Source organism: Neofelis nebulosa, chromosome 2, assembly GCF_028018385.1.
Source record: "Neofelis nebulosa isolate mNeoNeb1 chromosome 2, mNeoNeb1.pri, whole genome shotgun sequence".
Taxonomy (NCBI): domain Eukaryota; kingdom Metazoa; phylum Chordata; class Mammalia; order Carnivora; family Felidae; genus Neofelis; species Neofelis nebulosa.
Window position 1 is genome coordinate 173,187,030 of NC_080783.1, and position 17,984 is coordinate 173,205,013.

A 17,984-nucleotide genomic window follows, 5' to 3' on the forward strand; every position below is an offset into this window, starting at 1 on the left:
CGCATACACACAACACTCCCTCTGCCCAATTTCTGTGGGCAATGATAAAAACATACAAGATTTATTTTGAGTTACCAGACAGCTATCCCCAGCTCACATTTTATAGCTCTCATTTACTGAACACCTATTATGAGCATCTGCTCCTCATGCCCAGCCCAATTTAATTCTCACAACATTCCTCTGACATAGGTGTTATCTATTACATTTTGAAGATGAGGAAACTGAGGCACAGAAAGATGCAAAATTGTTCACGGTCACACAGCTAGTAAGAATGGAGGAGTAGAGGAGAGGATACCCAGATGCAAACCCAGGTCTGTCGGGCTCCAAAGCCCAGGATTTGGCTGGGGCACCTGGCTGTCTCAGCAGGCTCTCTCCGTGTGGTGCTGGGTAGACAATCCCATCAAGACAGCTTCTTGATGAAGAAAACTAATTTTAAAAATCACTGATCCCTTCATTGCCTTAAACTTAACCCTCACAGCAGCTGAAAAAGTGCATATCGAAGAGTTCTTATCCCTTTTCTTTGGAGCAGAAAAAAAAAAATCTAATGAATGCTATTTCATCCTGGCTCACCTAAGAGTTAGTTGAGTGAGGAAAGCAGGAAGCATTTCCTGCTGCCAAAGACAAGTTCCAGAGACCTCCCTCCAGTGCAGCAACAGTGACACCGTGTGGCCAAGTCAGGTCTCCCCAGCCCCTCCCTGGATCCCCTCCCACACTCAGACTCTCAGGAGGGGGGGGTTGTTAAGGAGGACAGAATCTTTGAGAAAGAACCAGCCATTGGGTTGGGATAGCTGCTGGTGGAGTTCATTTTGCTTTCATCAGAAGACAAATCCTGTGGTAAACAACCAAATACAAAGCTAGTTCGTGGCATGGGAGAACAGGAAATTAGACATCTTTTTTCTAATTTCTGCATTTGCTCATTTATCAGTTTCTATATCCCTTACTTTGTCCCAAATATACTTATAGGCAGCTTTAAAAAGATACATTGGTGTTCAGTTAGGTAATTGGTTTTATAATTTGGTGGGTAAGGTGAAGCAAAGATAAACAATGCCAGAAAAACAGGTCCAGAAATAAAGTATATACAACATGCATAACTAGAAACTGTAATCCAAGGGCATGGATAGGACATAGATTTGTCTCTGGGTCTTTGATAGGCCAATGGAAATCTGGGAGCCTCACTGGTTACAGACTAGGAGATAAAAACGAACCATAAGCCAAAGAGGAACACAACTGCTCTTCAGGCTAACAGCAGGGAGAGAAAACCCTCCCGAAGTCCTCATAGACCTTTAGGTCATAAATACTGTCAGTACACACATAGCATAACTGGCCCAGATGATCTTTCTCTGGGGCTCAGCAACTCAGAAAATGCTTACGCTCATCTCACACTTCCACCTTTGCGTTCTTAAAATAGTGCAAGGCTTTTCTTTCTTTCTTGTTTCATTATTGGTCTTGATTGTGTTTGTGTGTTTAGAACACTTTGTGCTTCCCCTTTAAATGATTGCTGCCAATTAGTTGTGTTGGTCTCAAATGCAATAAGATTCCATTTTAAGAAGTCGATTCAGGGCTTTTACTGAGGAACACAATAAATTAATCATTAAATCAATTGTATTGATTGGACCTTACAAGACATGAAAAATTGCAGTGTAAGAGATATTTCCTCCAAGGGGTAGGAAGGGACTTCAGCATCCTAGGGGAGCTTGAGTCAGTATTCCCTTATAATGTCGTTCTATCCCTTCTCTGGATGTTACTTTTGCTTATCCACTCTAAAATAAATATGGAGATCATTTAATTTTAAACATCTACCCTAAATAACAGTTTTCATTTATGAAGTACTCACTAAGCACTCCACACTATACTTAGTGCTCTTATACATCATCTCACGTAATTCTAACAATAAATCTGTGAGGAACCTGTTCCTATCCCCATTCTGTAGATGAGAATACTGAGGCTAGTGAACCTAGAAACTTGCTCAAGGTGACCCACCTAATGAGAAGTAATCTCGGGATTTGAACCCTGAGTTCTGAGTAAACCCAAAGCCCATGCTCTCAACACTAAAGTACACCTTAAATTAATAAAAGGATATAGGGGTAGGTAGAAAACTCGACAGCACACTTTTCTCCCTCTTGCTGGGCTGTTCATGCTTCCTCCTATTGTGCCAACACAAGTACACAGAAGGGGAGCCAAGATCAGATTTTATTTGGAGGAAAAAGTGAATACTGGTTACCAATATCTGGACGACAAGCAGAGACCCAGGTTAAGTACTGAGATACCAAGCAGACCCCAAAGCTTGGGGGCTCACCAACATGGGAGCTCATAGAGAGGAACACCAAGGAAGGTAAGAGTCATGGGCTGAGTTGTCAGCTGCCCCTATGAAGTGACACAAAGTGTTTTCGGCAGTACCTACCATGATTCGGGGGATATACGGATGTAGTTTTCAACCTTAAAGTTCACATACCTTCAACATGCACCTTAAAATCTCTAAGCCTGGGGACGCCTGGGTGGCTCGGTCTGTCAAGCCTCTCACTTCAGCTCAGGTCATGATCTCACAGTTCATGAGTTCGAGCCCCGCGTTGGGCTCTGTGCTGACAGCTCAGAGCCAGGAACCTGTTTCTGCTTCTGTGTCTCCCTTTCTCTCTGCCCCTTCCCTGCTCATTCTATCTCTCAAAAATAAATAAATGTTAAAAAAAATTTTTTTAAATATAAACACGGGGCGCCCGGATGGCTCAGTTGGTTGAGTGTCCGACTTCGGCTCAGGTCATGATCTCACAGCTCATGAGTTTGAGCCCCGCGTTTGGCTCAAACCAAACAGCTCAGAGCCTGGAGCCTGCTTCAGATTCTGCGTCTCCCTCTCTCTACCCCTAACCCACTCGCATTCTGTCTCTGTCTCTCTCAAAAATAAATAAACATTAAAATAATTTTTAAAAATAATAATAAATACATAAATAAAATCTCTAAGCCTGTTTCCTCACCTATAAAATAGGAGTCATAGCCACCGCACAGAGCTGTTGTGAGGTTTAAATGCAATAATGTCTGTGAAGTTCTAGAGAGAGCACCTGGTGGCTAATAAAAGGGTGCCCCTTTCTCCTCTCTCTTAATTTCCCTTAGCAGAGCCTCTATTAAGGAAACTCCGAGCTGGACATTGCCACAAAGCGTTCTTATTCCCTAGCTGTTTCCTATGGTTCCAGTCAGTTTATCTCTTTGCATGCTAAATAGCCTGCCGAGGATCTGAAATCCAGCTTTGCCACTTTTACTCTCAAGGGAATCTCCACTCATGGACCAGGTACCAAAGGGTAATCTGCCAGTAATCCTCACAAGTGTCGGGAGGGGTGGGGGTGCTGATGACAAAGGTGTCTGCTTTGTTTCCTGACTCTGCTCATTTTCACGTGACCAAGCCATCTGGTCTCAGAAGACTGGTCTTGATTTCCAAGGAAGCAAAGACAGAAAGAAACCAAGGCCGATCTCCCCCACTACCTTCTCTCCCAGAAGCAGAACCTCTCCCAGGCTTAGGGCCAGAGGTAACTATTTTTCAGGATGAATCACTCAGAAAGACTGATATGAAAGGCAGAAGAGGCACTATTGCTTGACCAAATTCTAGCCACAAAGAAACAAACAAACAGACAACTCAAGTGGGCTTTTCTTTTGCTGGGCACATTTGACAGATGCGTACCTGTCGGCCCATGAAAAGTAAAGGTGGTTACTTATTCATGCCACCACCTCTTGAGGAGGCCAGAACTAAAAGGAGAAAAAGAAAAGTCTCCATCACAGCTGCAACAGCGTTTAAAGGATGGCTGAGTATTCAGCTGAGATTTGAACTTGAAATTCTGGTACCAGATACAGTTTAGGATTCTAGGGAGAAACAGGAAATGGCCTAGCTCAGAGTATTTCTTTTCACTTCTTGAGTCCATTTATTTTATGGTTCTGACCGCATGCCAAAGCCATTTGGAATTTTCAAGAGTTTAAATAGCGAGGTCCAATTAATAAGGCATAAAACTGCAGCTTCCTCACCCCCGTGCATTTAGCGAGCCCTTCTCTGTTCTGAATGTCTGATTGATAGGAGACACTCGCAGCCTGTGTCTCCAAATCCACGCCAAGGATGGGAGCAGTCAGAGTGGTAGTGGTCTCCAGCATGGCTTTGTGTGTTTGGAACCATTCGACCAGTCATGTTAAGATGAATTACAGTTCCTCATGGACATGTGTCTATGATTGGAATAGGATGAAAGTTCTGGTACTTTTATTTCTTTCTGAGACATTCTGGAACATTTTAGCAGTGAATGTGTCTCCTGGCTTTTTTGGACTACAAACTGCGCACGTATTATTTTAATAATGAGGCATTCTGCTGAGGAATTAATGAGATAGAATTGCGGGGTTCAAAGTGACAATTAAAGCTGTTGTTTGTTTGTTTGTTTGTTTGTTTCTCCCGGAGATGTATTCATCTCTTTCAAAATGATTAGAAAAAAAAAAAAAAAAGCTCATGTTTAGATTTTACCTTTACTTGAACAGAGTCAAACTGGCAAGTATATGGGAAACAACTTGGTTCCAGGAATATTCGATCATATTTAATGGGAGAGTACATTAAATCTTTCCTCTTCTGTGTTTTTTTCCCCTTTATTGAACTGGTTTCAGGTTATAGCAGGTATTCACAATCCTATGTAGAAAGCTAAAAAATTTTTTTTTTTTTTTTTTTTTTTTTTTTTTTTTTTTTTTTTTTTTTTTTTTTTTTTTTTTTTGCTGAAGCTTTTAGGATTGGGTGGGGGAGGCAGGAGAGGATGCAGTGAGGACCTGTGATCTTTTCCCTACATAATTTGTAGATTACACAAGCCCTTGTGCCTTTAATAGATGGTTCCTCATTAGACAGCACAACAGAAAAAAATAATTGTCCTCTATTATCCTTGAGAGGCAGGGCCAAGTATTCCCCCCCAAGACATTATCATATCAAACAACTACTTTAAACCCAACGCGAAACACAGGCTTTATGGGAAACCTTTGGATTTCTCACTCCTGCCAAAGGAGTTCTAAAAGATGAGCCCCTTTGTTATGGATGGCTCTGGAGTTCCTCTAATAGGTGTACCAGATGAAAGATGACTAAAGGCATCCCAGATGGAAGAGTTGGCTAACAGCAGCGCCATAAATACCTGATGGATATACAAGCCTCTTGGCGTGAAATATGGTCTTTGCTCTGATTTACACTTTTAGGACATATTTAAAAGAATGCCACATTTGCTGGGGGGCAGGGTGGGCATTAATAAAATAAATTCAGATCTGTGGAGAGAAGGTAAACGGAATCTCTACTCCTTGACACATACATTGTTGCTTTTCCTCACTGGAGCCCCACTTTCTAAGGACACCGTCACTTTTCTGAACAGAAGTTTTTGCTGGAGAGGGCGAACGCCATTTTTCTAGATTAACTCTGAGCTATTCTGCTGGATGTATAAGCTATGATGTTATGGAAATAGGGCTGAGTCCATAGATGGGACTCTTTATTTTCATACCCTTTTACTTATGGCTTGCTTACCTTTGTCACACTGTTGGTGACAGTGCTGAATCTGGTACTTAGTAGGCACTCAGTAAATACTTGTTTATCTGGGCCTCAGTTTTTTCATCTACAGAGTGAGAGCGAGTTCTATGCCATAAGGACCCAAACCATGTTTAACAAGAACCTCTGTGGGCTATATTCTTTGCTCACACCTGCCTGGACAAGTGCAGGACAGAAGGCAAGTGAGTAACAACACATCAACATGTGAAGAGGTCATAATGTAGCGAAGGTAAGCAAACCTGAATTCAGGTCCCAACTCAGCTACTCGCTAGCTTAGCTGGCCTGGGAAACATACTTGGCTTCCAGTTGCCAATTTGTAAAATGGAATCTTAGAAGTTTCTACCTCATATTGAAAACATCAAATAAGATGATGCTTTAAAGCTCTGAAGAAATTGCCTGCATATTGTAAGTACTCTATAAATCTCAGTCAGCACCTTGGCTGGACTTCATGAAACCTAGTGCCTAGAATGAGCTCTTCACTACCTTTCCCTGATCTAACCATGTCTGGGATGTTATTTTTATTTGTGGACATCACAACTTCGATATGTATTGTTACATACCAAAAAAAAGACAAAGTTTTGAAATTATTTTATATGAAAAATGGTTGAACCACCTAATAGCTCGGTTTAAAGGGAAAAAATCCATCACTATAACACATATTTGAAGAAGTATTTAAGTCCGAAGGGAATTAAAAAAAAAATTTTAACATTTATTCATTTTTGAAGGACAGAGAGAGAGCACAAGTTGGGGAGGGGCAGAGAGAGAGGCAGACACAGAATCCGAAGCAGGCTCCAGGCTCCGAGCTGTCAGCACAGAGCAGGACGCGAGGCTCAAACTCAGGAACCTGTGAGGCCACACCCGAGGCAAGGTCGGACGCTCAACTGACTGTGCCACCCAGGTGCCCCTGTCTGGAGGGATCTTTAAGGGCAAACCTAGCACCATGTGGCAGGAGGTAGACACCATTTCTATCTGGAAGAGGATTGTCTGATATTTAAGGCTTTGTGAAATGAAATGTTCTCTTCTGTGTAGGCATTAATCTCCTGCCACTCAAGAGAGTAGACCTCCTTTCTGCCTGACATGGATCCAAGCATAAGGTAGAGGACTAGACTTCCTTCAACCTTAAATGTTCTGTGACTCCGCAGAACAATCAGCCGGCTCACTCCCCTAATGTTATATACTGAATGGCAAAAATCCAGACAGATGCCGACTTCCAGCCACTTAATGGTAATGTGTGCTATGGATTCACTTGGCTAATTCCATTCCATTTATAGAAAGTCACCGCTTCACTGTGAGCTTCTCCAGGTGCCCCCCCCCTTGTGTGCAGGGCCAAGCCCTTCACATTTGTTCTTGACTCTGTTCCCGCCCATATTCTCTAGAGTTAGATCTGAAGCCTCTTCCTCTCTAACTCCTTGCTTCCTGGAAAAACAAAAGGAGTCAAACCTCCCCTAAAAACAGGCGGTGAGCCCTCTTGTGGGCTCCCCTATCTAACACTTCATTTTTCATTTTGTGTCTCAGTGCAGTCTTGCTGCCTCCCATTACTCACCTCCCGCTTAATTCTCAGTCTACCTAACACATGACTGAAACAACTCCAGGAGACACTTCTCAGACCTTGCATACCGCCAAATCCAATAGACATCTTTCAGACCTCCGCATACTACGCTTCTCTTATGCTCATCTGTCTGGGCTTTCTCTGCCCACCACTATCACACGTGTAGATATACTGTGGCAACAGGGAAAAGTGCCCTAAACACAGCAACAGATTAGCAATACTGCGAAGATAAGACATTTTGAGGACGTATAAAAGAAACGACCAGAGTGATTCACTTTGGCTCTCTGTGGCCTAAGGATAATGTTGGTGGTGAGGCCTAACAGCATTCTGCAAGGCCTTACATGCCAGGCTAAGGGACTGAGAATGGTTTATATCTGCAACAAGAAACCAGTTCATGTTTCTTAGTAGAAAACGGTCATGACCTTTAATTATGATACACTAGATTGAAGACCTGGGGTGAGAAAATCGTTAAGGGGTACGTATTTATTTTCTGAATCCTTCTCTCTGCTTGCTACCTAGTAATCTGTGTTGTTTCACCCGAGATGGTATTCAACGTGCACACCTGCTTGACTTCAGAAGAGAGACTAATAATATCATCACTATCCTGATGAGTTTCCCAAAGTATGGGCATGGGACACTGACGGTCCTAGATGGTGTGGGGTGGGCTAGAGAAAGCATACATAGCTTTGCACCACATAAAGAGAATTTCTCTCTCTTTTTTTTTAATGTTCACTTCTTTCTGAGAGAGAGTGCGTGCAAGCAGGGGAGAGGTGGTGGGGGGAAGGGGGTTGGAGAGGATCCCAAAGAGGCTGTACACTAACAGCAGAGAGCCCGATGCAGGGTCCAAATCCATGAACCATGAGATCATGACCTGAGCCAATTCGGACACCTAACCAACTGAGCCGCCCAGGCACCTCCGTAACAAGAATTTCAATTCTTTCGATCTGTTTGATTCCATCAAAGAGAAAAACATCATTTTGGTTCTCCATGTCTTTGGCACTGCTCTAACACTTAGCTAATCTTCCACTTTCATGAGGAAAGTATTCCTTGGACACAGAGCCTCCCAGACACAAGACTCTACAGCAAGAATTCAATAACCCTATTGCATTTTCATTTATTTACTTTTGTTATTACCATCTATTTGTGGCAAGTGAAATTGCTTTCCATTTATGATGGCACCATACATCTTCCTTTTAAAATGCACTCATGTAAGTAAAATTTGGGAAGGAGAGGAACTGATTTGCAGAAAAATGTACAAGTGCACGCAGATATGGTGAAACACGAAAGGGAACACTAGTTAAGAGAATTTGGAAAACCATAATTTGGTAGAAAATGTAGAACTTGGCATCAGACAAAACTGGCTTCATATCCAGGGCCTGCTGAATAATGTAAAGCAGTTTCCTTAAACTGTGTCGGTCTTCATGTCTTCATTTGGAAAAATGAAGAAAATAAGACTTACTTAATAGGTCTGTAGAGAGGAATTAAAAGAGGAAATACTTAAAAAGCACAGAGTACAACACAGTGCCAAGCACAAAGTAGACACAGGGTTCATTTCGGCCCCCCATTCCCATTCCTCCCCACCCCACCACCTGCTGACTGCTCAGCTTGGCCCCTGCCCCTGTTCCTAGGGTCCCCCTTTCACAGTGTAACCTGTGGGCAGGCTCTTGCGTCTGACAGCCTCTGAGTGAGTTCTCTTCTTGCCAGTTTCTCCACTGACAAGCTGGCAAGGGGCCTGCCCTCGAGCTTCCAGGAGGATGAATTGACTGATTGCAGGAGCTCCCAGGCAAGACCTCCTCACAGACACCCCCTTTCCTCCTATGTCAAGGAGTAGAGTCATTTCATTTGTTGCTCCTCCTCTCCCCTTCTATGTGCAAAGCAGCTAACAACATGCTCTTTCATTGGATTTTCCATGGAGTAGTTCAGGAGCCCAAACCAGTGCAGTCAAAACAGGGAGAACCAGCTGCGCTCTGGCTTCTTCAGGAGTCTTCAGATACAAAGTCAAATCCTACTGTACCTCTTATAAGCTTGGGAAAGACGATTTCCTTGTCGGAATCACAATGTTCTTACCTGCAAAATGGAATCGTTAAGGCCTTCTCCTTAGGGTCACTGTGAAAACATAAAGGCTTCTCCCACGGTGCCCGGCACCTGATACGAAGGCTGCCTTGCAGTACTGGTCCTCTCTGAGCATGGCTTCGTTCACAGGTAGAACCACCTGTTCGGAGCTGAAAAGAATTTGGAGATTATTCCATTTCTCTGTCATCAGAAGCAAGAAACTTCTCCGGTATTAAAACTTCCCACTCTCGGGGCGCCTGGGTGGCGCAGTCGGTTAAGCGTCCGACTTCAGCCAGGTCACGATCTCGCGGTCCGTGAGTTCGAGCCCCGCGTCAGGCTCTGGGCTGATGGCTCGGAGCCTGGAGCCTGTTTCCGATTCTGTGTCTCCCTCTCTCTCTGCCCCTCCCCCGCTCATGCTCTGTCTCTCTCTGTCCCAAAAATAAATAAAAAATGTTGAAAAAAAAATTAAAAATAAATAAATAAATAAATAAATAAATAAACTTCCCACTCTCTGGCTGGAGACTCCTACCTTGAAAGGTAGTGAGTTTTATTGTTTGCTACCAATTTGATTCAAATACTGAGTCTAAATTTGTCTTCATTGTTTATCTGTTGTTCTTTCTGGAGCAAGCCTACGTAAGCAGAAGATTTAATGATTTATTTGTTGTTACTATTCTGTTTTCCGATTGTTTCCCATCTGTTATTTCCCCAACCTCTCCTGTTCCTGTGAAGGATTTTCCCACTGCCTTTGGCTTCTCAGTAAAAGATAGTTGTCGTTTTGGTTTTTTATTTCCCCTTAACCTACAGTTAATCCCATGAGCCTCATTATGGTCATCGTGAAATAGAAAAGACCCCAAGATATTCAGACAAAAATCTTGCATTATTCTGGGATTTCTGGCCAGAAACAAAAAAGGGGGGATGGTTAACAAGCTAGCATCTAAAAGGGAAGACATCACAAGTTGTCTTCAAAACCTAGACTCCTAGAAATGTTGAGGGAGGAGGGTGGCCACATGGTAGTTGGGGCAAACCATTGCACAGAAGAACAAATTCAGAATGGTATGCCTGGCAGCATACAAGAAGGTCATAATCACACAAGGTAAGATTTGAAAGAGTCCCTGAAGCCTGCTAGCTTTTTTCTTCCACTATTACTGGTGAGGAAGTTGGAAGCTGCCGTGGAGAAGTGATAAGTAACAGCCTCACAAGGGCCAAGTAAGGTCCCAGTTCTCAGACACCTTATCCAGTGCTCTTTCCCCTATACCACACTGTCTCCGGCCCACCCCCCACCACACTCCCTCTTGATGACTGTCCCCATTCTCCAAGTCTCATCTGACCATGTGTGGTGGCACTAGCTTAGCCTCTTAGAGTCTGCACAGGATTAGACTTCAAACAAGCCTTTAATCTGTAGCAACAAAAGATACAAGAATCTAGACTATGGGAAGGGGAATCAAGAGAGTCTAGTACAAATCTTCGTTTACAAAGGAAAAAAGAGAGAAGGAAAAAGAGAAGACCAGACCCAACCTGAATTTATTTTCCAAAGGTTACACATCTTGTTACTGGCAGAGCTGGGATGCAAGTAATAACAATAACTGATTTTTACTGAGTGGTTATTATGTGTCAGATACAATGTGTTATGATATATACACCCATTGCCTGTTTATTCCTTTCAACAACTCTGAGGTATGCACAGTTTTGCCTGCATTTTCCAGATGAGGAAACCAAAGCATGGAGCACTTAAACGTTTCATGAGAGACCATACATACATTTAGTTACATGCGAGACATTGGGGATAGAGAAGTGACTAAGTTCTCTCCCTGTCATCCACAGGGAGTACACAGTCTAGTCATAAAGACACTCACATAAATAAGTGAGTCTTAGTCACTGTGATGAGTGTGACAATAAGAAATATGGAAGGGCAGTTCAGGAAACAAAGTAACAAATTTCCATCCGATCTACATTACATACGAATCTGAATTCCATTACTTTTTCTTAACATTATCATAAAGGCATTTGCCATGTTATGAAAAGCTTTTTTGTAAGATCCTCATAGTGTTCTATGAAATAGATGAACTGCCATCTACTTAACTGTTTTAAAATATTCACTATTATAAATACTTCATCAGTAAAGATCTTTGAATATCCAACACTTTTTTCTTTTGACCATAAAATACAATTAGCGGCTCAACATGGTCTAATTTCTTTCCCCAAAGCCCCTTTCCTCATTTTATATACAAACAAGCCAAAGTCCAAAATCATTAAGCTGTGTGACCATGTTAATGTTAAGTAATAAGCAGTTGATGTGATCTGGAATACAGGTCACACAGTTTCCAAAGTAATGCCTAACAGCTGTAGGAGGAAACTATTCCTCTAAGTCATGGTTTCTCAGTCTTCATACTATTGATATTTGGACCAGGTAGTTCTGTCTTGTGTGAGAGTGTCCTGTGATTGTCAGGGTTTAGCAGCATCCTTTGCCTCTATTCAATAGCACCCCACACCCATACTAGTTCTGACAACCACAAGTACCTCCAGATATTGCCACTGCCCCCTGGGTCAGGGATGGCAATATGTGCCACTGGTTGAGAACCACTGCTCTGCAAGGTTATCTGCTGCTTGAATTCTGAAAACAGATCCTCATTGACAGCATTGCCAGTAAGAAGTCATCCTTTTCAATACTGGATGTACTTCAGTTGACAACCATATGTAGACAAATAAATCAAGTGTAACTTACATACTAAACCTCAACAAATTCAGGATAAAATACATAGAAGAGTTTCAAGTAGGTTATCCCAAAGAACAAGAGGAAATATATTATTTTGAAAGGCTTGTAGGATTCCTGCTGGTGTCCAAGAGAATATATGATCTGCACGGACAATAAAATGAAGGAAAGGAACATAGAAACAGACATCAACTCCACGGCTATCACGGCCTTCCAAGCTGCTAATCTCCTAAGATTTCTCTGAAAAGACAAACCATATGGAGAGCTTGTTACCTGGCACTAGTGTTTATGAGTCCTTGGATAGTGATACAGGGCCTTGGGAAGACTCTGGCCGTCAGTGGGGGAAGAGTATAAAGCTGGAGGAATCACTTTCAGCTAATGCATAGGTGTCTGGTTTCTTACAACACAGAATTAAGGGAGTCATAATCTTGTAATGGGTCCACATATGTGGCCACTGACTGCATCCTTTGAAACTCTGATTTCAAGAGACCATGGTTACAGGGTGCTAGCTACTATTAAGCAACCCAAATGTACCATTCCATTGCACACACTCTCCTGGCAGCTGCAAGGTATCTAGAAATTGTCCCAGGAGACCACCTCTACCTGCTTCTGGAGACTTTCCCCTGAAAAGCAGCTTCGTGGTATTGTTCTCTTTCTGACCAGGCCTAACTGCCAGCACAAAATCCACTGTTCTGGCTTTGAGGCCTATGAATAGTTCTGTGATATTTTAAGTGGTAGGATATTGACCTGAGTTGAGTCCTGGTTACCTGGGGAAACGACAACTTGGGGTTTTTCCCTACCCTTGACCTAATGGATACAAGTGGGCTAAACTAGCCTTTGTTATGTTGGGAGGCTGGAGTGAGGAGACTGTCCAGGCTGGAGGACCATCGCCAGGGCAGGCCAACTTCCCAGATTCACACGTTCTGGGAGGGCAGGGCTTCTTCCAGGGGCAAAAAAAAAAAGAAAAAGAGTCTTTGATGTGGAAAGGAAATGAGGGTCAGTGAACTCCCCAGGATGGGTCTTTTGGAGGTGGATGTAATCTTAACCATGTAAGCAAGGCTAAGACTTCAAATGAGTTGGCAAAGCTCATGCCCTTTGAAGCCTGGAAGCTTGCTTTTGGCCCTAGGCCAGGATGCACTTTGGGAAGTTCTTTGGAAATAAGAAAGCCTCTGGGGCTCTTCCTATACTGCTTACCTGGGTCTGCAGATTCTTGCTACTGGGTGGGGACAGCACTATCTGCTTGAGGCTTCTGGCGTCAGGCTCACTGGAAAAGGCTGCTGAGGTAGAGTGGGAGCTGCCTCTATCCCTAGTGGGAGCTGCCTCTATCCTTAGCCTTCTCCCATGGGAGGGCTTTTTGCTGAGCCGATGCCTTCACCAAAGCTTGAAAAGAGTGGAAAAATTGACTAGTGTCCCAGGAGTCTTCCAAAGGTGACAGGGATTCAGTTACCAGCCACAATAGAGGAAGGCTCTGAGTTTACTCAGTCTGGCCTCATTCTCCCACTCCCGCTGCTCATCCAGGTATCCAGGCTGGCCAAGCTGTTGGGTCAAGTCTCCAAAGATCTTATGCATTTCAGGCTATTATACCACCTGTACTTAAATCAAGGACTCAAAGCTGAGCTAGAATTAATGTAGTGAACTATTGTAGAACTGCTATCTTATACAGGAGCTGCTTGTTCTTGGCTTTAGAATCATCCCATACAGGCCAAAGCTTTGCTTAAGCCTGGTGGAGTTTCACCGGCAGTGGCCCCAACTCATCCTTTTCCTTGTATTTTTCCACCCTGGCCTACAATCTCCTACAATCTTACCAGGACTGCTCTGCCATTTCACCAACATGTAAGGTTAAGGAAGACACTACCAAACTTTTTAAAGGGCTCAACCACAGTCTTCTGGATCTGGCTCACCTTTTTCTGGTTGAGGGCATCTATCCATTTGTGGCCATGTCCAGTGCTGTCACCAAGTTCAGAAAGCCCTGGTCTTGCTCACAAAGAGGGATGGAGAATAAGTCCGAAGGTATCTCTTTCTTCTTCATGTTCTTCTGCAGCCTCTTGTTCTGCTCTTCCAGATGCTGGAGTTTTCCATACTTCCTCTCAAAGTTTCTCTCCACTGTTGTAGAGAGAACAACACTGTTGTTTCCTGGGCTGCCCAGGAAGTTGTTTCACTTAGAGTTAGAAATTATGCCACAGATTAATTCAACACAAATATATGTAGAGGATATTACACATGTAAAAAAATCTTGCAGAGGGTTGTATCAATGCAGAAACAAGAAGCTAGGAGCAAGGAAGCATTCTCCCCTACAGGTTTCAGAGGGAATATGGCCCTACAAACACGGGATTTTAAATTTTGTGCCTTCAAAACTGTAACACAATAAGTGTTTATTGTTTTAAGTCATCTAATTTGTGGCACTCTGTTATGGAAGCCATAGGAAACTAATGTATATCCTCTACACAAACAATTGCCCAGCAAATTAGAGCATTTCAACTCATTTGTGTTGTTCTAAATTAAACTCCTCTATGAAGAATGCTCTTCACTATTGCTGGAGGTGCTCAAACACAGGAAGACCATTCGGTGGTGATGTTGTTGAGAAATTTAAGTTAGTTCTAAGATTCCCACCTAAACCAGATCTTCTTTTTTTAAAAAATTTTTTTTTCAACGTTTTTTATTTATTTTTGGGACAGAGAGAGACAGAGCATGAACGGGGGAGGGGCACAGAGAAAGGGAGACACAGAATCGGAAACAGGCTCCAGGCTCTGAGCCATCAGCCCAGAGCCCGACGCGGGGCCCGAACTCACGGACCGCGAGATCGTGACCTGGCTGAAGTCGGACGCTTAACCGACTGCGCCACCCAGGCGCCCCTAAACCAGATCTTCTGACCTTCAGTAAGATGTGAAGACCTTGGAGGGGATGCATTCTGGGTTTCTACTACAATGTTTGGAGGTGGTTCTGACTCGTGTCACTAGTTCAGTCAGAGTTTTACAAATTTGCTCCGTCTTGGGGAGCCTGGGTGGCTTAGGCAGTTGAGCGTCCTACCTTGGCTCAGGTCATAATCTCGCGGTTCGTGAGTTTGAGCCCTGCGTCGGGCTCTGTGCTGACAGCTCAGAGCCTGGAGCCTGCTTCAGATTCTGTGTCTCCCTCTCTCTCTGCCCCTCCCATGTTCATGCTCTGTCTCTCTCTCTCTCTCTCTCTGTCAAAAATAAATAAACATTAAAAAAATTTTAACAAATTTGCCCCATCTGATGAGCTCTGGCCATCAATTAGGAAAAGATTTTTTAAGTGCTGCTAAGATCTTTTTCAATGATATATCCACTTTCAAACAATATTCACCTTCCGTGGGCATTGTGGATTTAATTGCTTTGTCTGTTTTTTGCCATTTTTTAGCCCTAGAGGGAAAATGTGTGTTTCAGATATAAAATAACCCTCTTGAACCAAGAAAGCAAGAGGAGACTCACCCAGGCACTCCAACAGAGCCCCAAACTCTTCACCTCCTCTTGGATGACATTAGAGGACAACGGCTGTGGAAACTGCCAACATTATAATGAAGCAAACTGCACCAATTTCAAATTTCTCCCCCTGGGTACGTTTCTTGTTGGAAATGAAGCCCCCTGCCTTTTTATTGTTAAAGAAGTCTCTTTTCCTTTCTCCCGATTATCCCCCAGTATTGAATATTGATTTATCATTTTCATAAAATTGCAAATGGGGGCCTGTTGCCTGAGACCAGTCATAAATTATGAAAATGTGTTCAGCTCCCCTGGAGGGACTGACTTCTTATGGGGTGAGTTTCCCAGAGCTAAACTTAAGTGCTTTGCACGGGTTTGCCAGGTTTGATGTTTCTGACCCTCTGATAAGGAAGGGATTAACATTTGCTAACAATCTAGTAGGGACCAAATTCTTCGCATGTTACTTAATTTAATGCTATTAACACAATGGTGCATAATCACCCTCTGCTTTGACAGAAGACAAAACAGCAGTCCAGGATGGTTTAAAGACTTCTATGGAAGGGACATAGCCAGGTTCAAACCTAACTTTGTCTGCCTCCTGAAATTTAATGCCTTCCCATGTACTGCATTGTCTTTCTTTCTAAAGTGGAATAGTAATATCTCAGTAGGGGTGGATGGGGTAGTTTTCATTAACATCAACGTAAGCCTTAGGCTCTTCAAGTTCTGATAGATTTGCTCCAAGGAGCCATTAAGAAAGGCCACTGATCCAAGGGTTATAAATTAACACTTTCTTCATACAGAGCTATAAGCCGCTATTTAAAACCTGGATAATATCGTCCTTAAAATAAGTATCAGTTTTCTGGGTATTTATGCTCTGTCACTCTTGGTTTTTCCATCCTTGACTCCATTAATAGAATTTTTCTTAATTCCTTTTCTCTTTTTATGGCTTTGCAAGGGGCTAATTTGCAGGCAAAATTGCTAATTTTACAGTTGCTTTCTGCTTTGTCAGCATGAGGCTGACTCTCAGAGTTATTAATAGAAGAATAGGATTCCCTTTTCATCCTTTTGCTCTTGACTGTTGTAGGAGGTGGGACAAAATCCATTATTTAATAACATTTGTTCTTCTTGAAAGGTCATCATTCCGGCCTTTCAGTTTCCACTCAACTATAGCAGTATCAGCAGCAACAGCAGCCACTTTCTCTTCCTGAAAGGCTTCTGGAATTCTTCCAGGTTATACAGTTGATGTAAAACTGTCTTTGAGATCCACCTTGGGAATGGGGTCCAGCTGGGAAATTTTCTCAGTATTTCTGCACATTTTCTAAGGAGTAATTTCTAGCTGTAAGTATTCATAAGTGTCCCAGTCACCTACACTCCTGGAATTGATACTGAATTTGGGATACTCACTTAGGAATTGCATTTGGCCACTATAGCAGAGGATAGAAATAACAGTGTCCAAAACAAGATGGAAATTGATGTTTTGCATAAAATATATCTTAAAGTAGACACAGGATTGGTACAGTAAACTCACACTGTCATCAGGGACCCAGGGTCCTTCTGCTGTCCAGTTTTATTGTCACTATCATGTGGTTTCCATCTTCAAGGTTGACCTATGGTCTCAGCCACTGCTCCCAGGACTGTGAATACATGATTCTAAGAAGGTCAGAACATATGAGCAAAGAGTAAAAAGGGACAGATTGAGCTGTCTATCTGTTTCTGATGGAACTTTCCAGCAGTCCTCCTAACAATTTCTGTTTGTGTCCTCAAGCTGCAAAGGAGGCTGGGAACCACAGTGTTCTGTCTGGGTGCTTGCTGCCTCTAATAACACCCAGGTTCTCTTACTACAGAGAAAGGGGAGGACAATATTAGAGAGGCCAGCTGTCTGCTGCATAGGACCAAGAGAATGACTAAATAAATTAAGCCAATGTGACTTTATTAAGCACCTATTTTATGTTTACAAATGAATAGAAAGTTTTGATTCATTTCTTTAAGGAACCAAAGCTTACCTACCTTTTGCTCATGCCTTCTTCTTAGCCTAGAGTGCTAAGGCTCACCTAAAAACGTGCTCACCTAAAACACGCATTAATTATTCATTTCCTGCTCACCTAAAAATGTGCATTAATTATTCAAAGTTGTTCTCAAATATCACTGCTGTCCGATGCTTCCCTGAAAGACTGTTCCCAGGAAGAATTCATTGACTACTCAGCTCTGTCTCTATACACTTTATCCTTACTTCTATTATGCCACTTACTTCCTCGGAGGTGGAGGCAGTATACTGAAGTGAAGAGAGGCAGGTACCACACCCCCCACGTCTGCCACCTACTAGCATCGGGCCACATACTTTTGCCCTTTGAGTTTTCTGTCTTCAGAATAGAGATCTAGAGATCGCTCAATTCCACCTCTAGGGCTCTTGCAAAGATTAAATGAGATAATGTGTGCAAAGCACAGCTTCAGGCAATACTTACTTTAGTTTATCTCAGCATGCTGTTTTATGTGCCTTTTATGAGTTCCAGAAAAAAGAAATAAACTTCTAAGCCACTATTATTTTGTGGGGTTTCTTTTTAGAACAATGAACAGAAATTTAATATTCTAATTAGTAAAGTTTGTGGAGATCTATTATTTAAATACCTTTCCTTAAAAGCCTATTTAAAGATACACCTCATGGGGCACCTGGGTGGCTCAGTCAGTTAAGCGTCTGACTCAGGTCATAAT

General features: G+C 42.7%; 1 pseudogene; it reads right to left on the reverse strand.

Moving 5' to 3' along the window:
• Positions 1-6,813: 6,813 nt before the first annotated feature.
• Positions 6,814-17,293, reverse strand: LOC131491165 (bridging integrator 3-like; annotated as a pseudogene).
• Between the last annotated feature and the right edge of the window lie 691 nt (positions 17,294-17,984).